The sequence below is a fragment of the Emydura macquarii genome, unplaced genomic scaffold (genome assembly GCF_026122565.2).
Source record: "Emydura macquarii macquarii isolate MOO-44397 ecotype Brisbane River unplaced genomic scaffold, CSIRO-AGI_Emac_v2 contig_1827, whole genome shotgun sequence".
In the NCBI taxonomy this organism is placed as follows: domain Eukaryota; kingdom Metazoa; phylum Chordata; order Testudines; family Chelidae; genus Emydura; species Emydura macquarii.
In genome coordinates this window covers 1,924,390-1,947,228 of record NW_027131964.1, presented here as the reverse complement: position 1 = coordinate 1,947,228, position 22,839 = coordinate 1,924,390, and positions in this window count along the sequence as shown.

Genomic DNA, 22,839 nt, shown 5'->3' with positions numbered 1-22,839 from the left:
ATCTAGATTGGCTCCTCCATTGTCAGAATGTCTGACTCTTCTTCTTCAGACTTGGCAGTGAGATCATCTGTATACCATCCATGATGGGAAACATATCCCCCATCAGAGACTTTGGGATCACGGGCCAAGCAGCAACCTCTGCAATGGCTTCTCTCTGAGTGCCAATGGCTAGGCAAGGATAGGGTCCATTCCCATACCAATGGCTGTTCTGGACACCATTGGCTGTCCCTCCTTCAGTTAGGAGCTCCCTTCAACCATCTCACTCACTATCATGACACATGAACCAGTGACATCCGCACTGAGAACATCATTTCCTGGTACCCTTTACCAAGACAGGTACCAAGCAATCTGAAGCCACTCAGGCAGTTTCTCCACCATAAGTGATAGACTGAACTCCATCTCAGATATCTTGATATGTCCTTCTCCTCATCCCCAGGCAAGGCTATTGAGCTATCAAGTGACTGACCAGAGGAGCACAGGGCTCATCGACATCTTCTAAAAAGAGTGGCCTCTTTACTTGACATTCAGGCAGAAGAGGTGCGTGAAAGCTCTTACAAGTTGGTGGCCTTTCTGATATCAGCAACCCCAGTCAGAATGGTACTACCAATTAATTAAACCGGAGCCAGTCAAGGCTTTTTGGCAAACACCCTCCACCTTGCCTCCCACAGCAAAATGATCTAATAGTAGGTACTTTTTCCCCTCTGAGGGTCTTTTCACTAGGAGGGTGGTGAAGCATTGGAATGGGTTACCTACAGCGGTGTTGGAATCTCCATTCTTAGAGGTTTTTAAGGTGGGGCTTGACAAAACCCTGGCTGGGATGATCCTGTTATGAGCAGGGGGTTGGATTAGATGACCTCCTGAGGTCCCTTCCAACAGTAATCTTCTATGATTCTAGTAACATTTTTAATCTCATCCCTCCCCCACTGAGTTGTCTTGTGATGCAGATTTCAATGAGTAGGAAAGACACGGACAGCAAGCTTCCATGCCGGAAGGCAAAGATTCTAATTGACTGGATCTGTTTGGTCACAAACTTTAATCCTCAGGAAGTCTGCAATTTAGGGTTGCAAACCAACAGGCAATCCTGAGTTGCTGTGACTTTACCCTCTGGAAACGTTATACAATTCATAGACAAGTTGATAGACGACTGTAGATGGGAATTTTCAGTAATGGCTGAAAAGATATGCTGGTCTCTCAGACTTCTCTCCAATTTGGATAGCACAGACTCAATTGCTCAAACCATGGCAATACTATTTCTATGAGAAGATGCTTGCTGCCTACACCCCACCTGGGAGTAATCCTCAAAAAGGGGAGAATAGTATAAAAATGAGAGATGGTGGCCTCCAATTAATCTCTTTCTTCCCACTTCAGCTATAACACTCAAAACACAAAGACAACATCATTGAACTGGGGAAGGGGTAGTCCTGGCTGGAGGGCTTTCTAGCCAGTACAGACTGTTGCAAAGATATGGCGAGACAAAACTTTTTGGCTTTTAAGTTCACTTAACTTGTTAAGTATTAGCTTGCATTTTATCTTTTATTTCTTTTGTAGCCAATCCTGACTTTTATGCATCATGACTTGAAATTACTTAAAATCTATCTTTCTGTAGTTAATAAACTCCTCTTATTGTTTTATCTTAACAGGGGGTTTGGTTAAAGTATGCGGGAAACTCTGTTTGGGTCAATAACTCTGTTTGGGTCAATATCATTTTCCTTTAATGAAATGGCAGACTTTTTATGAGTTTGTATTGTTCAGGAGGGTATTGAGCAGTACAAGATACACATTTCTAGGGGACAAGGCTGGAACTAGGAATTTATGAGTGTCCCCCTGTATGTAATTCATCAGTGGATGGACAGAGCATTCATGTAACATGGCTGGGAACGATTTTGCATGCTGAAGGCTGTGTGAACAGGCCAGGAGTGGATGTTCTCATAGCAGAGCAACGTAAAAGGCACCCCAGGCTAGAGAATTAAGGTGACACAGCTGCTCAACAGTCCAGATTGTACCCTGGATAATGTCATACCTCCTCCATTCATGTTTGCTTGTGAGTCATCTACAATGGAATGGACAAGTGCAATTGCTCAAAAAAGAAAAATATGGTATTTACCTTTCAGCAACTATCAAGATGTGTTGCAGATGTTTATTCCAGGAGCCACCTGCCTTCCCCTCTCTTTCTCTATCTTGTATGAAGGAACTAATAATCATTGGGGACAGCCCCAGCCTCTTACACCAGTCCACAGGAGTACATGGCGACAAAGGGCGCTTGAGCCACTGCAACAGGTACTACTGAGGGAAAATATTTCCAACAGTTGTGCTCAGGACATGCACACACTCACAGTGGAATGGATATGTACAACACATCTCAAAGAATAGTTACAGAAAGATATGTAACCATTTTTTCACCTCAACTGAAGTGAATATCTGCATTTTATTCACTAGTGTCCTCGCACCAAATTTGTTTCCTGTTGCTACTCCTTGTGTTGGGAGTAGAATGAGGTATGCATTTCTAAAATTGTCACACTGTCATAGAATTTAGGCCAGAAGGGACCACCAGATCATCCAGTCTGACCTCCTGCACATTGTAGATCACCAGAACCATCCAGCCTCCACTGTACCAAACCAACAACCAGAACCAGACCAAAGTATTACAGCCCTCAGGTGGCTAAACTATTGTGTGCTACTGGCAGAGAACTGGAAAGGCGCATCAGTGTCCAAGGCCTCTGTAGTAACAGGGAATTGATTAAGTAAAATACACTGAATAATCCTGGCAAGTGACCTGTACCACATGCTAAGAAGGAAGGGAACCCCCTCCTAAGTCACTGCCATTCTGACCTGAGAAAAATTTTGTCACCACTCCACATATGGTGATCAGTTAGACCAGCGGGTCTCAATCTATTTACCATTCTCCAGTTGGTCTTCATCCTTACCTGAGGGACATATTTAAAAATAAGTGCAACTGGCTATCTGTGACCATGCGCTCTTAGGCTTCTCTGCTAAAACTGTAAGACATCATATCAGTTAGTATCTACTGTAATTGTACAAACTTTTGGATATTTGTCTTGAAATTGGATTGAGACTATCAGTTCATTTCACATACTAAAGACCAAACAGTCAAAAAAGGTAAAAATGTATATAAGGTCTAAAATCAGTTTTGACAATAAAACTGAAAAAATTAATAGTTTTCTTACTTCTTAATTGAGAGATTTTTTTCATACTTTGTCCTCTCTTTGAAGATTGCTGTAATTTCCAGTGAATAAAACAAATTCCACTGGCATATTAGACACAGAATGTTCTGGAAACATTAGCTACAATACAGAACTTCACTGCCCTAAAACTTTTTCACCTTACATTTTACACTAAATCTGACTAAAGAACCTATCAAGAGACTTAGCAAATCATCATGTCTTACTGTAAAGTAATTTACAGTTGCATTTGCAGGCAGGCAACAGCAGGCTCAAAACCCATTACAGCCAAAGATAACAACATTAACTTAATCCTGACAGGCAAAATATTCCAGTCAATACACTTGCAGGTATGGTATGTTGAAATATCCAACCTCAAACAATCTTGAGAAAGGTCAGTGCAGCATAGTTTTAATAACACGAGTGTTTCAGTCTGGTGTCTTAGACAAAGATTATCACCAATATTTAAGTCAGAGAAATTCATATTGAATCCTTGCCTTTGAAGTTTTTGTTACACTGAGCTTCATCATAACCACAAGCTGTAGTATTATTGTACCACAAAAACTTTTGTTTAAAAACCTGATTAGAAAATCTATCAAACTCAAAGGGGCTCACAGAAGTAGTCAGCTATTTATTTAGATTTTTATGTTCTGTAATCTTTATGTCCACAGTACTGGGTTAGATGTAAAGGAGGGCAAACAGCTGAACATTTGCATTCAGCTCAAACTCTATTCTCCCTATAGTGCTGGGACTTCCTAGACAACCCATTGTTTTCATAAGATTTTTCTATTTTATGTTACTATTCAAACTATCAGCTTTGAATGTTGCCAGAGAATACAAATACATATGGAAAAAAGCACACGTGAATTCCTTTGCAACCCTTCAGGCAAAAGAAGAGAAAAATCTGAGGCACAGTAAAACGAGTTTGAAGCCAACCATTAAATTAATCAATTAAACATCTTTTAACTGCAAATTCTGTCTAATTTAAATTCCTTATTATTGATTTTGATGTTCACAGTGAGCTGCTGATGTTAGCACAGTAATAAGACAACCTTTTCATACTTCATTAACATAAGTGTGCTCTTATACTCTCGCTTAATACCATACCTCCAATAACTACAATTCCAAGTCCCTACCGGTGCGCAAAGGTCAGCTTTTATTTACAATAAAGTATTACAGACGAGCTAGTGTAAGCCATACACTGTTTCTAACTAGGATCTGCAAGTAAGTAACGTTAATCTGGACATGTCTTTCTTACCTGTTACTTTTGGTTCACATCTAGCCAAGGAAATTACACTATTATTATTATTATTATTATTATTTGGAAATAAGCCTGTCTTAAATTGATGAGTCCAACCAGGCAAGGGACAAAGATACAGATCCCAGTATTAAATGACTGCAATTTGATTTCTTCAACTTCACAGTAATTACACAAATGATTAAAAAGTGGGTTTTTTTCTGCACTAAGAGAATGCGTTGCAATGCTTGTAACATTTATATACTGTAAGTTACTGAAAAGCAACAAACTGCTCCCTAATGTGGGATGAGAATTATTACTACAATAATAATTAACTTGTTACTCTGACATGACTCAATTTCCAGGAGAAAGCTGATGTTCCTCAGGGAGGGACAGTCTAGAAGGTTAAATCAACCATGCATCATTAAACAAATGCATACCACTAGATCAACTGCCAATACAACTGATGTACAGCGGGAGAGGTCTGCACTGGTGTTTTCACTGTGTTTCTACCAGCATGTATCATTGTGGGCACCTGTACTGAAGGCCCAATATGAGCAAAGGAAAGAAAATAAATGATGCCTGCATAGGGAGAAATGGGTGCAATTTACAAAAGTAATTTATCAAAACAAAGGAGAGAGTGAAACAGAATATTTCTATAAACATATGGCTGCCAGGATGTTGCAGGATATATTCAAGAAAAAGAAATAAGGATTTTTTTAGCACACCAGTATTGTGGCCTGGTTGTTGAGTTGTGGATGGGAAAAAGCAGTATAGAGAAAAATATGGTCAATACATCATGGCATGGCATTCAAACTTTGGACAATTTGCAAACTCAGTTTGAATCTAATTCCCAAATTCCCTAGCTAGGCTTGCAGGAGCCTTCCTCTGGACGTGATCCCACAGGAAAGATGGACAGCAGCTGTGTGTGTTTAGAGAGGCTTCAGAGGGGAAGGGGAGAATGACAGTTCACTAACAAAACAAAAAAGACACACACACACATCTATATATATAAATAAAACTATCTGTATATGAATTAAGCTTTTTGGAGGATTTTATTCTAAACTCTCAAATAAATAATAGTTGTTTTTTTAAAGGAAAACCCTAACAAACATGATTATAGGGTTTGACTTTTATTTCAGATAATGTTTATATTAAGTTTTAAAAGACAACAACAAAAGTAGGCAAGACAAAGTAATGACCAACATTACCATCTTTTTGAGCCCCATGCTGCATTTGTTATTCAGACAAAATTTCCACAGAAGTCAGTAGGATATTTTCCTGCGTAAGAACTGGAAGATTGAGCCTTGTGATTTTTTCCCATCCTTACCAACTTAGTCCCCTAACAGGCAAACACTGAAGTGCATATCTTAGGGTAAGTCTTCACTGCCAAGGTAACTCAGGTGTTGCCCCCTTCTGTCCACACACACAAAACTCTCTCACATAGGTTTAGTTGTGCTTTCAACCCATGGTACAGAGGGGTATGGGGTAGAGCCTGGGTTGTGATTCATAGAACGGGGTAACCTACCCACTTTGCAGTGAGGATGCAGGCTAAATCACTCAAGTGCTGATAGTCCTCCAATGTCTTCCCACAGTTCCCCCTGGGTGCCCAGAAAGACAGACAAGTTCTCTCACAGTTCACTGAGAAAGAATCATAGAGTGGCTCAGATTATTGTAGTAAAAAGAACAATGGAATGTGACCCTAGATGTCGGATCAACACAGAACTGAATAAAGTACCAGTGAGGATACTGTAACTTAGGTACAGTCTTAGGTATGGTTTTGCAGTGCAGCTGCTCACACCCAGGGTAGACTAACCTAGGTGCCAATCATCCATTGAACTCAATAGTACAACTTATGTGAATAAAATTATGGACCTGCATAGATGTTTGCAGCATCAGGATCTTAGTTCTTGCCGTTTCTCAGCACATCATTATTATTTTAACAGGGTTTTCATTTTCTTATTTTACATAACATTTTGTATGCTGTTCTCCATCTCATTCTCCCAATGAGCAACTCTTCTGAATCAAAGATTCTAAAATATAAACCTTATAAATCTTGGTCATGCTTGCTATATTTCAAGGTGCAAAAACTGTTTCAATTATAATCCTTTTTCACAATGTTATAACTTCCCAAGCAACTTGCCTTTGGGCTAAAATTTTCCATGATTAAAGTCCCACAAAAGATTGCTTGTGTTTTTTTGTGAGGGAGGAGTGGAAGGGAGTTGAAACTTAACTGAAAAAATGGCTAATGGAATTTTCCTTAACAAAGAATGATAAAAATACACTAACATTTTTCTCAGTATATTAAAAAAAAAACTATTTCTCCACCCCTATAATTAAGAAAAGGCTACCACAGAAGTGACTGAAAATTTGACCTCTTCAGCAACTTCCCTACCATTCACTTGCAAGATCCTCAGCACACACACGTATACATATGTTGGATAGAAAAGCTATGGAACCACAATTAAACAGTTACATGAAGCATGCCTGTTACCTCTTAACCATCAAGCTTATGGTACATTATAAGAACATAAGAACAGCCAGACAAATATCCTGTCTTCTGACAGTGGCCAATTGCCAGATGCTTCACAGGTAATGAACAGAACAGGGCAATTATCAAGTGATCCATTCCCTGTTGTCCAGTCCCTGCATCTGTCGGTTAGAGGCTTAGGGACACCCAGAGTATGGGGTTCCATCCCTTACCATCTTGACTAATAGCCATTGATGGATCTCTCCTCCATAAATTTATCTAATTCATTCTTTTATGAACCCAGTTATACTTTTGACCTTCATAACATCTCTTGACAAGGAGTTCCAGAGGTTGACTGTGTGTTGTGTGAAGAAGTGCTTCCTTTTGTTTGTTTTAAACCAGCTGTCCATTCATTTCATTGAGTGACCCCTGGCTATTCTGGTATGTGAAGGAGTAAATAACACTTATTCACTTTCTCCACATCATTCATGATTTTACAGATCTCTATCATATCCCCCCTTGGTTGTCTCTTTTCCATACTAAACAGTCCCATTATTTTTAATTTCTCTTCATATGGAAGCTGGTCCATACCCCTAATAATTTTTATTGCCCTTCTCTATACCTTTTCCAATTCTAAGGTATCTTTTTTGATATAGGGTAACCAGAATTGCATGTAGTATTTAAGGTGTGGGCATATCATGGATTTATATAGTGTCATTGTGACATTTTCTGTCTTATTATCTACCCCTTGCGTAATGGTTCCTAATAGCCGGTTAGCTTTTTTGACTGCCACTGAATATTGAGTGGATGTTTTCAGAGAACTATCCACAATGACCCCAAGATCTTTTTCTTGAATGGTAACAGCTCGTTAGCCCTCATCATTTTGTATATATAGTTAGGATTACGTTTTCCAATGTGCATTGCTTTGCATTTATCAACATTGAATTTCATCTGCCATTTCATGCCCAGTCACCCAGTTTTGTGAAATCTCTTTTTAACTCTTCACAGTCTGCTTTGGACTTATCTATCATCTGCAAACTTTGCCACCCCAGTGTTTACCTCTTTTTCAAGATCATTTATGAATATATTGAACAGCACTGGTCCCTGTTCAGATCCCTGGGGCACCCCAGTATTTACATCTCTCCACTGTGAAAACTGACCATTTTTTCCTATTATGGTAGGTGAGCAGGATTTGGTCCAGATTATCTAACAAGCATGTGTATCTAACAGCTGGATTCTGTGTGTTGCTGAGCACCCTTAACATCTGTTGAAGTCAAGGACAATTGACAGAACTTAGCACCTTCCAGTTCCTGTCCAGCCTTGTATTGTAATACAATGTTATTCTGTATTTGAGAATTACTACAATTTGAGAATTACTACAATTACCTAATTATAGATAATATTGTCATGTATGTGCCCAAGAGGGCAGAGTGTGGATGGGGCAGTCACCCCTAACTTTCACACTTGCTTACCTTTGCATGCTTAATTTGAGAACACTTAAGTTCCATTAACTTACAGCTCCATCCTCCACCCATGAAAGTCAATGGGAAGTTTACCATTGACTTTGATGGGTGCAGCATCAGGCCCATAATGCCTTGCATTTAATAATGCGCAGGTCTGTATTTTACTTTTAGACTTCTCAGAGCAGTTACAATTATAATTTTTCCTCTCCAAAGCAACATGAACTTTTCATTCTACATGCTAAATATTGAAGTTCCATGAAGATAAGAATGGACAATGTTTTTTTAGCAGACAATTTGTCACATAGCCTTTAAGTTTTACTAGCCCGGAGAGATATCTGACAACTAAATAGTGAAAGGAAAGTGAATGATTAGCTGGCAGACCTTCAGGCTACTGAAAGATAGTTTTAGTAGCCTGTCATGAAAATCTGTGGCCTCAGGCTGCAGGGCTACTTTTTATTTCCAAGCCTGTTATTGATTTTGGTATGAAGAAAATAATTTGGTATTGTTGCTTAAGGTGTCACTGAGAAAAAAAATCAGCCACATGTTTCATTTGCTAACAGTTTTTAGTTCAAATTTACCTTTTTATTACAACAGGGATTGAGCTGGTAGATGAAGGCATTTACTACTTAAAGGTACTACCGTCTTTATGAAACATGGCATACTAATCGAAAACACAAGTAAACTGAAAATTAAATTTAAAAGCCTATAATTTAGTATCTTCCTTGCCAGGAATGATGACTTTCATTTACAGAGGGAATCCAGAGCTGCTCAGGGTCAGTCTGATGTGTGCCATTTTCAGGCCTATTGCGAAGGCTGATGGAGTTGATTAATTTCTTGGAACTCAGCTTTGTCTTCTCCAGCTCACTGAACAACTTCATTTCAGCTGATGAGTTCAAACAGGGGTCAGAACAATCCTCATTTCTGACATACCCACAAAATGGGAATTAATTTTATGAGTTAGTACTACTGCATTTAAAAGTAAGCAGAAAATAGTCAGCTAAGTTAACATAAGCAGAGAGAGAGAAAATCTGTTTGCAAAGCCCTGGTATGATAACCTGACCTCTTTAAAAATACAGAAAAATGTTTATTTAGCTAGGGAAGATGGCTAAATGTCTCATAAAATCAAAAGACTGGAAACCTATCATTTAGACCACTATCTCTGGTAAACACTGGGAACATTTTTTTTTTTACAGCTTTCCATCATTATTTAAAAAACACATTCAAGTTGATATATTAAAGTTCACAGATATAGTATAATGGGGTGACACACCCATTGTAAGATGCTACAGGCCATTATTTTATTTTGGCTGTCAATAAGATACATCAATAGCATTATTTTATCATAAGATGTTGGTAATAATGTTTCATGCTATGAAAATTGATGTCATCTTCAGACAAATACTTCAATACAAACCTTTCGGTTGGAAAGTTATGAAATTCAAGAAATGTTGCTGCTTATTCACAATTTTATAAACAACATTGGAACAGTACAGATTTATTGAATTGTTCTCATTTAATTCGGATACTAATAACATTTCTTTTGAAGATCTTTTCCTTTTCCTCTTCTTAAAATGAAACAACTTATTTGCACAGTTTCATATCCATCTACAAATGTGTTTGCAGACTTTATGCATGGAGAACGTTTGCTAAGTATATTACCTCTGACATTGTTCTTTCCAGGACCTGGATTTGAAATGCCTATGAAGCATAGAAACTGCAGGGAAACAAGCTGCACAAATGATCCAAGTAAATATTATCTTTTGAAACAGCCTCAATATTTCTCTTTTTCTCTTTAAATTATTGTTTGTTTCCAGTCTAACATCTTTAGAGCTAGATTTTAAGGTGACAATCTGCCCTAGGATATAGCTGTACTACTCCATGAGCAGACTAGGAGGGAGTTGTGACTCACTCACAATCCTTTGACTGGCTCCCCACTTGCTCTAAGGTGGGGGAGAGGGAGGGAGAAATAACTTTTTTGCTTATCTGTACCAAATTACTACCCCCTTTGTATGACAGCCTATTGTGGGACAGGTTCAAGGCTCTTCCCATGCCCCATTTAGATGTGTGGGAAGGGAGATATAGTAGAACCTCAGAGTTATGAACTTACCAGTCAACCACACATCTCATTTGGAACTGGAAGTATACGATCAGGCAGCAGCAGAGTCAAAAAAAAACCAAAAAAACCCAAAAACAAAAAGCAAATATAGTACAATACTGTGTTAAATAAAAACTACTAAACAAAAGAGAAAGTTTAATAAAAAGATTTGACAAGGTAAGGAAACTGTTTCTGTGCTTGTTTCGTTTAAATTAAGACGTTTAAAAGCAGCATTTTGTTTCTGCATAGTAAAGTTTTAAAGCTGTATTAAGCCAAAGTCCACTTGTAAACTTTTGAAAGAACAACCATAACATTTTGTTCAGAATTACGAACAACCTCCATTCTCCAGGTGTTCATAACGCTGAGGTTCTACTGTAGCAGGTCTCCCCTGCCATTGCTGGGGCCTGCTGGCTATGTAGCCCACACAGTGGACAAAAAAGGCACCTTATGTCCCTTATCCTCCTGTGCAGTTGCGTAGGGCCAAGGGACAGTTTTGCCCTTACATAGTAACTCTTCAGGGCACAGAACTTTCCTTTTTATTTTGGAAAGCACTAGGTAGGTGATAAAAATAAAATAATATTTTCTTAATAGCAGGTGAATATTGACAATATTGGCAGGAACTAGATACAGGAGAAATAAACGTTACTTATTCATATCTAATCTGAGCTATACAAAACCTCTTCAAAATGCAAAAGTGCTAGAAATCCTACAAGGACAGACCTTCTCTCTTGTGAGATTTGATACTTCCTGCTTTCCGTTCAGGCCAATAATGGGAAGAACTTGGTTTACCTCTACTGGGTATCTGTCTTTTTCTTGGAGTGATAAATCTGTCAGGAAGGTCCAGCATCTATCCCAACAGATTTAGAAAAAGTAAAGAGAGGTGGGGAGAACAGATCTGAACCACAGCATACGTATGTACTGATGCCAACTTCCAGGCATAGTATCATCAGCCATTTTTACCAGAAAAGATGTGCCTTCTGGGGAAACCCCCTCAGCATCAAACCAGATTAGGAAAATTCATGTGTGCCTTCCATGAAAATTTCCTTTCTTCGAGTAATGAGATCCTCATACCCAAGGCATTGGGTCTCTGCTTTATGCAGCCTTGGAGGCAGACCAAATTTGTCAATCAGTCACCAATGAGGTGTGGCTCCACCTCTGAGAAACTGCTATGGGAAATACTTTCACAACCTAGGAACCACTATATATCAGTAAGGAGAATTCAGCATTAAGACTAACTAGAATGATCCTTCTGCAGAGCAAGGAATTAATGAATAATAATTTTTGAATATCAATTAATAATCCCATATCTTTCCCCAGTTAGCAGCCCATTCGGAGTGGGTTGGATCTGTGGGCCTCATCGCTCTAAGAAAGGTAATTTTTAAGTAAAGCATGGGTACATTTTCCTAAACTTATTCATAATGAGATCCACAGATCCATGATATTGGATTTTCATAAACATTTCATTTGGAAGGAGTTATGTAACAAAAGGGGATAACTCTTTCCTAATAGAAACTGGGGAAACTATAGCATGGAGCATCCAGCTACAGATGGCAGCTTCAGATGATCTCATGTCCAGTTTGTAAAATATGAAGACGGTATGAACAGAGGACAAGGTAGATGCTTTAAAGATTTCCTTGTATGAGTCACATGATCTTTTTGCTCACAAATTGCCACAGCTCTGAGAAAGTGAGCTCTGATATTAGAAGATGGCGTTATGCTTTTTGACTTGTATGTTTCTGAGATACACCACCTGAAAATGGAAAATTTTGAAGCCTTCTTTCTCTTTGATAGTGTGTGATAAAGCACAAAAAAGCATTTGTCAGTCTGAACTGAGCTGTACAATGACTACATACTTTGAGAGGTCTGTGAATTTCCAAAGTATGCCACAATTTCTCTTTGGGGTGTAATAAAGCTTGGCAGTAGGATGGAAGGACAATTTCCTATGTTCTTTGGCACCTGGAGTTAAATTTTGGTATGAAGCCAGGGTCAGCTCTGATTAGCACTTTATTTTTATGTAAGTTGCAGTACAGAGGTTCCAGGAAAAGAGCTCCCAGCTCACATTTGTAAAGGGATTTAGGCACCATTCCAAAAGATGAGGAGGAAGAGAGGCCCTTCCTCCCTCAGCTCAGTGATGAGGGCATTCACCTCAAACATGAGAGACTTGTGTTCCATTCCATCACTTTCCAATGTGGAGAAGAGCTATAGTTTAGTCTGAAGTGGCATTCTCATTTTCTCCTGTTAAAGCTGTTTCGCTTTGTATAAAACACTTGCATAGTCATTGGGCCAGAGAAAGTGAGACTGACTCCATAGCTCAGCGCTTCACTGTGTATCTGTAAGTAATAGGTGCCAGTGAAAAGGAAAATACTCAGAAGGTAGCCACATTATTTCTGACATTAGTAGGTTCTGATCCACTTTATGTGTTTAAGTTTTCACTTAATGCATCTAATTCACACTCATTTGCCCGCTTCATTATAAGTGATCTCCTAACGCAGGAGTGAACCCTTTATACTTAACAATCTGTACCAACTTCTATTCAGCTTAGACACTCTGGTTACCTTCCTCACACCTGTAAATGAACCCTATGAAGCATCAAAGCTTGGTCCCTTCCACCAAAAGAAGTTGATCCAATAAAAGATTTTGCCTCACTTATCTTATCTCAAGTTGTGTTACAGTTACATGAGGAGTACGTCACCTCACATAAAAATGAAACATATGAGAGATGTGTTTTTAAACAAAGAGTACAAAAAGAAAATGAAATCATTGATCTCACCCCAACAGCCCCACAATTCATACCCTAGAAAGTTCCCAATGCCCTAAGATAGAGGCTAAAAGGGGAGCTGAATAGGTTTATTGCTCTGGGAATTGTAAAGCAAGTAGAAGAACCAACAGAATGGGGACACTCACTGATCATTTGAGGGGAGGGAAGAGTGAGGAAACAGAACTATTCACTTTGCATAGACTCACAAGAATTAAACAGATATGTAAAAAGGGAACATTTTTCACTACCTAAAAGGGGAGAAATATTTGGGGAAACGGCTGATGCCAAATACTTTTCTAAGGTGGATGCATCAAAAGGATTCCAGCAGGTGCCCTTAAAAAATGGAGCACATTGAGCACCCCCTTTGGGAGACACTGTTTCTGTAGACTGACATTTGGGTTGTGTTCAGCACCTGAGTTGTTTCACCAGAAAATACAACATTTGATGGTCTGAAAGGTACTAAGGTCTTACACAGATGATATTTGATCTGGGGAGAAACAATAGAAGAGCATTATCAAAAACTTTGAGGTGCTTTGGAAAGAATCAGAGCTGATGGGCTAAAGCTAAACAAAGAAAAATGTAAATTCTGAGTAAGAGACACAACATACCTGAGAGAGATGTTAACACAGCATTCTGTATGTGAAAATCACGGTAAGGTGGAGGCCATCACCAACATGCTTGCCCCAACAGGCAATGGAGGGGTATAGACATTCCTTGGAATGCCATAAGGAAATTTATGCCAAACCTAAATACCCAAACCAGCAACCTGAGAATGCTACTGAACAATAATGTCCAATACACATGGGATACACATTCTATGCCTGGTCTATACTACAAAGTTAGTTCATCATAAATTGCCTTATGTAACATGTGTCTTCACTCAAATTTTTCTCCTACTCACATAAGTGCCCTGTTATGATGATGCAATAACACCACCTCCTGGAATGGCGTTGAGCCATGGTTGACGCACTGTGGCCAACACAGTGTGAGTATAGAGACTGCATGTCCTATGTCAATCCTAAAAGTCCTCCAGCCACTTTCCCACAATGCCCAACATTGAGTGCTCTGGTCACAATTATTAACTCCACTGACTGGCAGTCATGGAGACTGAAAGCCACACCCCTCCTTTTAAAGCCTCCACATATTTTTTAAATGTCTTTTCCTGATTGCCCAGCTTGTTGAGCAAACCTAGCAGGAACTCTTTGCCAGAGGATGTTGTGAAGGCCAAGACTATGAAGTTCATGGATCATAGATCCATTAATTGTTATTAGCCATGCAAAACCATGCTCTGAAGTTTCCCTAGCCTCTGTTAGACAAAAGGTGGGAACGGGCAACAGGGGATGGATTGCTTGATGATTACCTGTTCTGTTCATTCCCTCTGAAGCACCTGGCATTGGCCACTGTTGGAAGACAGGTTACTGGGCTAGATGGACCATTGGTCTGACCCAGTATGGCCGTTCTTATGTTTTCCCTTGTTGTGTATAACTGTCCAAATGACCATGCCAGCTACTTGCTCCAGACATGCTCCTGCCTGGAGTAAACAGGAAGTATTGAATCTCCTGGTCCTGTAGATAAAAGAGGCTGTGCAGGCATAGCTATGAAGCAGTCATAGAAACATGGACATCTATGAGCAGATTTCACTGGAGATGCAGGACAAGGGGTACAACAGGATGAATGGACTATAAAATGGATAGAGAACTGGCTAGACCATAGGGCTCAACGAGTAGTGATCAATGGCTCCATGTCTAGCTTGCAACCGGTCACAAGCGGAGTGCCCCAGGGGTCGGTCCCGGGGCCAGTTCTGTTCAACATCTTCATTAATGATCTGGAGGATGGGGTAGATTGCACCCTCAGCAAGTTTGCGGATGACACTAAGCTGGGGGGAGTGGTAGATACCCTGGAAGGTAGGGATAGGATACAGAAGGACCTAAACAAACTGGAGGATTGGGCCAAAAGAAATCTGATGAGGTTCAGCAAGGACAAGTGCAGAGTCTTGCACTTAGGAAGGAAGAATCCCATGCACAGCTATAGACTGGGGACCGACGAGGTAGACAGCAGTTCTGCAGAAAAGGACCTGGGGGTTACAGTGGATAAAAAGCTGGATATGAGTCAGCAGTGTGCCCTGGTTGCCAAGAAGATTAATAGCATACTGAGCTGCATTAGGAGGGGCATTGCCAGCAGGATGCGGGAAGTGATTATTCCCCTCTATTCGGCATTGGTGAGGCCGCATTTAGAATATTGTGTCCAGTTTGGGGCCCCGCACTACAAAAAGGATGTAGACAAGTTGGAGAGAGTCCAGCGGAGGGCAACAAAAATGATTAGGTGGCTGGAGCACAAGACTTATGAGGAGAAGCTAAGGGAACTGGGCTTGTTTAGTCTGCAAAAGAGAAGAGTGAGGGGGGATTTGATAGCGGTCTTTAACTACCTGAAAGGGGGTTCCAGGGAGGATGGGGCTAGGCTGTTCTCAGTGGTGGCAGATGACAGAACAAGGAGCAACAGTCTCAAGTTACAGGGGGGGGAGGTCTAGGTTGGACATTTGGAAAAAGTTTTTCACTAGGAGGGTGGTGAAGCACTGGAATGGGTTACCTAGGGAGGTGGTGGAATCTCCATCCTTAGAGGTTTTTAAGCTGAGGCTTGACAAAGCCCTGGCTGGGATGATATAGCTGAGGTTAGTTCTGCTTTGAGCAGGGGGTTGGACTAGGTGACCTCCTGAGGTCCCTTCCAACTCTAATATTCTATGATTCTATGAACAGAGATCAGCCGTAGTATTGCATGAAAATGAAGGAACTGCTGCAAGCATACCAGAAGGCCAGGGAGGCCAGCAGTCAATCTGGTGCTGAGCTGCAGACCTGTCATTTTCAGAAACTGCATGACATACTGGGTGGACACCCTACTACCACTCTGCAGAGCACCATGGACATTTCTAAGGAGCCTGAGACGCAGACCCCTGCCATAACCACAAAGAGGAGGAGAAAGAGGAGGAAGATGGAAACATGCAACTATGAGATCCAGCTATGCCGCAAGCCAGGACCTGTTTGAGACTCCACCACAGTCTACTCAGTCCCAGCAGCTGAGTATACATGACCTCAATGCAGGGGAAGGAACCTTGGATAAGTGTGTGAATGCATTTCTCATTACAATGTTTAAATATACAGGTGACACCTGATCCCAGTGTATCAGGACACAGGTATTGATTTTTCATTAATTTACTCATACTAGAGGAGGTAACAGTACAATAAACAGCGATAGAGTTGTTATCCATTTTTTATTCTCCTATGGGGTTAGATGAGGGAATTAGTGGGGAGGGGCGGAGGATGTGGAGCACTTTGTTTATATACATAGGGATGTCCCTGTATCCTCCTGAGAGATATTGATGAAACTTCCATGGAGATACTCTTCAATTCTCTCCCAAATGTTTCTAGGAGTGGCAGCCTTAGCTCTTCCTCCACAATAGGACACTTTCCCCTGGCACTCAGCAATGACTTTAGCAGGCACCATTGCAGTAGACAGGCTAGTGGCACATAGAGCTGGATGACTTCCAGATGCCAGCAGCAAGTGTGTTTTTTGTGCCTTTGTTACCATCAAGAATGAAATAGCAACTAAAATCACCACCGTCTGTGCAGAATGGTGCCAGTATTCAGTTCCGTTACTCTTTACTCACACCCATGGAAATAAGGGCTGAAATGTTATTGTTTTATGAAACCAAAAAATTCCTTCCTCATTTTCCTTTCCCCTCCGGCCCCTGGAGGACCACACTCACCATGACTGGAAATGGAGAGCAGTGGTGTGTGCTCCAAATCTGATGTGTTGGTAAGCATATCTCCTTTAAAACTTTAGGGGAACAAGGGAAAGGGTCTTTGAAACTTAATTTTGCACTTAACACTTGTGACTATAAATACAATACCACATGTGTTTTAGCTGTAGCTGCTACCATTGTGTCCTTTACTTACAGCTTTATACAGGATAGAACAGGCAGCTATAATCATTTGGTTATGTTTTCCCAGAGATCCAACCTTGTGAGTAAACAATGCCAGCATCCCGTCAATCTACCAAAAGCAGATTCAATTGTCATTCTGCATTGTCTGGGTCTGGAGCTGAACCTTTCCTTGGTGCTGTTGAGAAGTCTGATGTTCAATTCATGAGCCAGGGGAACAAGAGCTAGTCTGGTTCCCCTAGTATCACTACTGGTATTTCAACATTGCCAATGGTAATTTGCCAGTCAGGAAAGAATATCACTGCATGCCGATTTCTGAATAGTCCTGCATTCTTAAAGATGTGTGTCATGCACTTTTCTTGACCAGTCAACACTGATATTGGTGAAGGAGCTCCAGTGACCCACCAAGATTTGGATAGCCTTAGAAGAGTAGCCCTTTCCGTTGATGTACACTATGGGAAGACAATTTGTGCCAAAATAGGGATATACATGCCACTGCTGTTTGGGACCCCCCAAACCATTTTTGTAAATTCATCCACTATGCCTTGCACATTACTGAGAATCACAGTCCTGTGTAGCAGAAGATGATTAATGACCTTGCACTCTTGCATGATAATGGCCCTCATTCTCGATTTTCCAACTCCTAAAATGATTTCCCATTGACCAGTAGCATGCAATGTTGCAAGCTTCCACAGTGTAATTGCTACTTGCTTCTCCCTTGTCAGTGCTGCACTTATTCTGGTGATCCTGCACTGGAGGGCTGGGATTAGCTCTGCGCATGGATCCGGGAATGTCACCATGTGCATCCAACAGTTCTGCAGCAACTGCTCATCATCCAAAGCCTGCATTATGATGTGATCTTAGAAGTTAGTGCTTGTTTATTGGGACCAGAAGCAGCACTCCACCATCTGCAGCAGCTCCGTGAATGCCACCAACAATCTTGAATTGTTTTTTCCTATATCACACCACAATCTGTTCTCCTTGAAATCATCATGTGCCCTGCTACTGATGATCTTCTTTCAGCTCTACAAATACTGAAGGATCGTCATCCTGTGTTTGTAATGCTCATGATAATAGTGAGGAGTCATGTGGCTTCCAGGCTTGTCAGACATGGCAGACAGCGAAAAGTGCTGGGTGTGGGTTTGTTGCATTTTTTAAAAAAGGCACACAAATTTTAGGGTATTGGTGGCATTATGTGATGGAGAAAAATGTATGATGGTTACTTGACTTCTTGTTCCCGATCACACTTGTGTGGCTCATTTGAGCCCGACCATGATTACCAAAGTTTCTCAAAAGACAGCGATCTGGACAATGGCAAATTGCATGCTAGTATATCTAACTATGATGCACCACACTGTGCATTGATGAAAGAATTCCTTGTGAGTATGGGCAACAGCAATGCAGGGATCCCAGTATGCACATGCAATATATTAACAATATATTAACAGCAGCAGTTTTACACCAACATAACTTGCATTGACCAAAGTTTGTAGTGTAGGCATGGCCTTATAAAAGAGTTTGCAAAACTAAAGGAGTGAATTAAAGAGACCCCCATCCTGAGGTACTAAGACATGAAGTGCAAAACTAATTATCCAGGAGGATATTGGTGTAGTCCTTTTACAACAGTACAATCAAAACTGGAGACCAGTGGCTTATGCAACACGTGTGCTAACAAAAACTGGGAGTCAATATACTCAGAGAAGTAGGCTTTGGCCTTAGTCCATGGATGTAAAAAGTTTTATGTCTTCATTTATGAGAGACTGGTGTTAGCTGAAACTGACCATAAACCCTATTACCATTGTAAAAGGAGCCTGCCAGATCCTCTCCATCCCCCAAGAATTCAGAGATTTTTATTTCAGATACAGCTGTATGATTTACAAATTGAATACAAATGTGGTAGAAATTTGGTGGCTGCAAACACACTCTTTACAACATTTGAAAAATGTGCAGTAGAGAAAAGTCCAGAACTACATTTTGTACCTGTCAATCTGATTAAATAAATAAATTTGTCCTGTCTCAGATAAAATGTGGATTGTGATTGCCAGAGCTACTGCTAAGGAGGAGACCTTGCAGAAAGTAATTAAGGCTATTTGCACAGGATGTCCAGGACAACATAGTCCCAGTCCCTATTATCAATTTAAAGGGAAGCTGTCAGTATTAGATGGAATTTTGTTTAAAGGCACCAGAATTGTGATTCCTCTGGCATTACAGAAAGAATATGTTTATGAGGATACACAAAGGATGTTTAAGGATAGAAAAGTCTGAAAGAAAGGTCGGAGGTGTGTCATGTTGTCTTCAAATGAACAGTGACATTAAGGAAGCTGTTAAGGCTTTTGCATATGCCGTAAACATTGGCCAAGTCATATGAAAAAGCCCATGTTGGTGGCACAGGAAAAATTGGCCTTCTGCAGCAAAGTAGGCATACTTTTATCTGTGCTGACAGGGAAAACCTATGCACTTGTTCTAAGCTGTTATTCTCACTTGCTAGAATATACTACAGCTAAGAAGTGATTGTACATGTCAAATCTATTTTTGCTATACATGGTATAACTGACATAGTAATTTCTAACAGTGAACCACAGTTTAGTGACATGTGTTTCAGCAATTTCCAGTGAAGTATGGGTTTAGACGTGTAACCACCACTTCCCATTATCCCCAAATCCAGTGGTGGAAAATAATGCCAAAATCATATTGAAAAAGGCTGTAGAGTTGGTCCATATTTAGCACTGTTAAATTACAGAACAGCACCAATGAAGTATAGGGTTGTCACTGACTGACATTTTTTTACAGAAAATTGAAAACAAGAATGCCTGCACTGTTAGAACCTGATGTCAGGGTCAATGGGGACTTACAAACATATAAAGAAACAGGTACGGCAAAACAAAAAAGTCAATATGATTTGGGGTCTCATGAGCTTCCTCTATTTTATGAAAAGAGACACTGTGTGTCTCTATGATGGGAAACAAAGGTCTTAAACAGCAATAGTGTCACAACAGGTTGCCCTGTAGTCGAGTGAAGTTGTCAGTCCATATGGACACATAACATGGAGGAATAGGCGACACCTTCTTCAAATCCCAGAAGGGAAAGAAGGAGGGAGATAAAGGGCACTGATCTGGCCATTTTGCCTGAGAGGACCTCAGACAGGCAATATTTACATTAGCTTGAGAGAATAGAGCCTCAAGACATGAAGCATCCAGACCAAGTCCTAACAGCAGCAGTACAGATGTTCCAGGGGAATTCCATGGGTCCAAATGACAGCACAGAGCACCTCAAAGGCTAACTAAATTTTGTTAGTAATTGTGTGTTATATTAATGTTGGATTTGTAAGTGTTATTTTCTCAATAGAGCCATAAAGACATCAAATTTTGAGATGGATACCTTAACATCCACACTAGCCATCATCAATAAAAGGGAGTACGTAAGTGCTATCAACAAAGGGGACTGCATGACCTCAATAGATTTGAAGGATACCTTTCTCCATATTCCTATTCCACAGTCTCACAGATGCTTCTTATGCTTTGCTCTTGGAGAACAATGCTACCAATTCAGTTCCTCAGGTGTTTAGGAAACCACATAAATGACAATGAATTGAGACAGGGTGAGTAGAAACCCTGGAAAGTAGGGATAGGATACAGAAGGACCTAAACAAACTGAAGGATTGGGGCCAAAAGAAATCTGATGAGGTTCAACAAGGACAAGTGCAGAGTCCTGCACTTTGGACGGAAGAATCCCATACACAGCTACAGAGTGGGGACCGATGAGCTAGGCAGCAGTTCTGCAGAAAAGGACCTGGGGGTTACAGAGGATAAGAAGCTGGATATGAGTCAGCAGTGTGCCCTGGTTGCCAAGAAGGCTAATAACATATTGGGCTGCATTAGTAGGAGCATTGCTAGCAGATTGCAGGAAGTGATTATTCCCCTCTATTCGGCATTGGTGAGGCCGCATTTGGAGTATTGTGTCCAGTTTTGGGCCCCCCACTACAAAATGGATGTGGAGAAGTTGGAGAGAGTCCAGCGGTGGGCAACAAAAATGATTAGATGGCTGGAGCACAAGACTTATGAGGATAGGTTGAGGGAACTAGGCTTGTTTAGTCTGCAGAAGAGAAGAATGAGGGGGGATTTGATAGCAGCCTTTAACTACCTGAAAGGGGGTTCCAGGGAGGATGGAGCTAGGCTGTTCTCAGTGGTGGCAGATGACAGAACAAGGATCAACGGTCTCAAATTGCAGTGGGGGAGGTCTAGGTTGGACATTAGGAAAAAGTTTTTCACTAGGAGGGTGGTGAAGCCCTGGAATGGGTTACCTAGGGAGGTGGTGGAATCTCCATCTTTAGAGGTTTTTAAGCTGCGGCTTGACAAAGCCCTGGCTGGGATGATTTAGCTGAGGTTAGTCCTGCTTTGAGCAGGGGATTGGACTAGATGACCTCCTGAGGTCCCTTCCAACTCTGTGATTCTATGATTCTATGACTAAGTATGGCCAGAAGGTTAGGGCACTGATCTAGGATGTCTGTGGCCCAAATCCAAGTCCTTCCCCTCTCCCCCCCGGCTCCAATTACAAGTAATTAGTTATAAAAAATGGAACAGTTTCAACAGCAGAGGGTGAAAGCCTTCCCAACCTCACTTGAGTAGCTCTTAGCACAGTAGCTATTGTACTGTCCTATAATGCAGAAGACCCATGTTCAAACCTCTTCTCCAAATCAAGCACAGGGGGAAATTAAACTTGCATCTTCATTGTCTGTAACCACTGAGCTGCAAATTATAAAGACACCACTTATTCTCACCATTTTGTGAATACCATCGAAGACCTAAAAAAAAAAAAAAATTGGGCAGAACTAGTTAGCAAATTCATGTTAAATTTATGCCTACTTATGTGTCGATCCAAAGTACAAAGCTATTCATCCAAAAAAATTGCCCACTTTTAGCATGCACTTCTCAGTGGCATCATTCTATTTGTTATGTGTATAATCATTTTCTTGCAACATGACACTGACTTCAGGAACATGACCTTTCTCATGATATTTTGATACTATTCCCTTAAGAAAAATGTGAATCAAGTTTGAGTTATATATTATTGTATCTAAATTGCCTGCAGTGTGCCCACCAGGAGAAGGATATACCAAACCCTTTAAAGGACTTGGTAGTGTGCCATGTATACCACAAATTCCGGGGCAAGTGATGCTGACATTCCAAGTGCCAGGCATTATAGGCCCAAGCCCTAGATGGATTTCCAATTAGGTCTCACAATCAATAATAAAGAATTTATTCAGGCTGACAAAAAATAAAGGATCAATAAGACTTAATCTGTTTGTTAGTCCCATAAGGAGGTACAAAACTATTTTGGCATCTCAGAGCTTCCTCAAAACCACCCTCTTTGAGAGAAATTAGAAAATAAAAACAGAGTTCTGCTCTCACAGGACCATAGTTAGTCCTTCTGTTCAGCATAATCTTGTGGGGTTATGCTGGGACCCTTCAGATTGCCTCTGTGCTGCCTAGCTGCATTGGTAGTGCACATCCTCCTCTTCATGGTTTCTGTACCTGTAAGCGATAGACTCCAAGAGTCTTCATCCCATTTACCTGGGTAGGTACTGCAGTACTCCTAAGTGAGACACTCCTCCCACAATCTTTTTCTCTATGATCTTCATTCTGAATCTGTATTTCAATCATAATTCACTCTCTGCTGGGGACCTGTTCTTCAGCTGATAGAGTC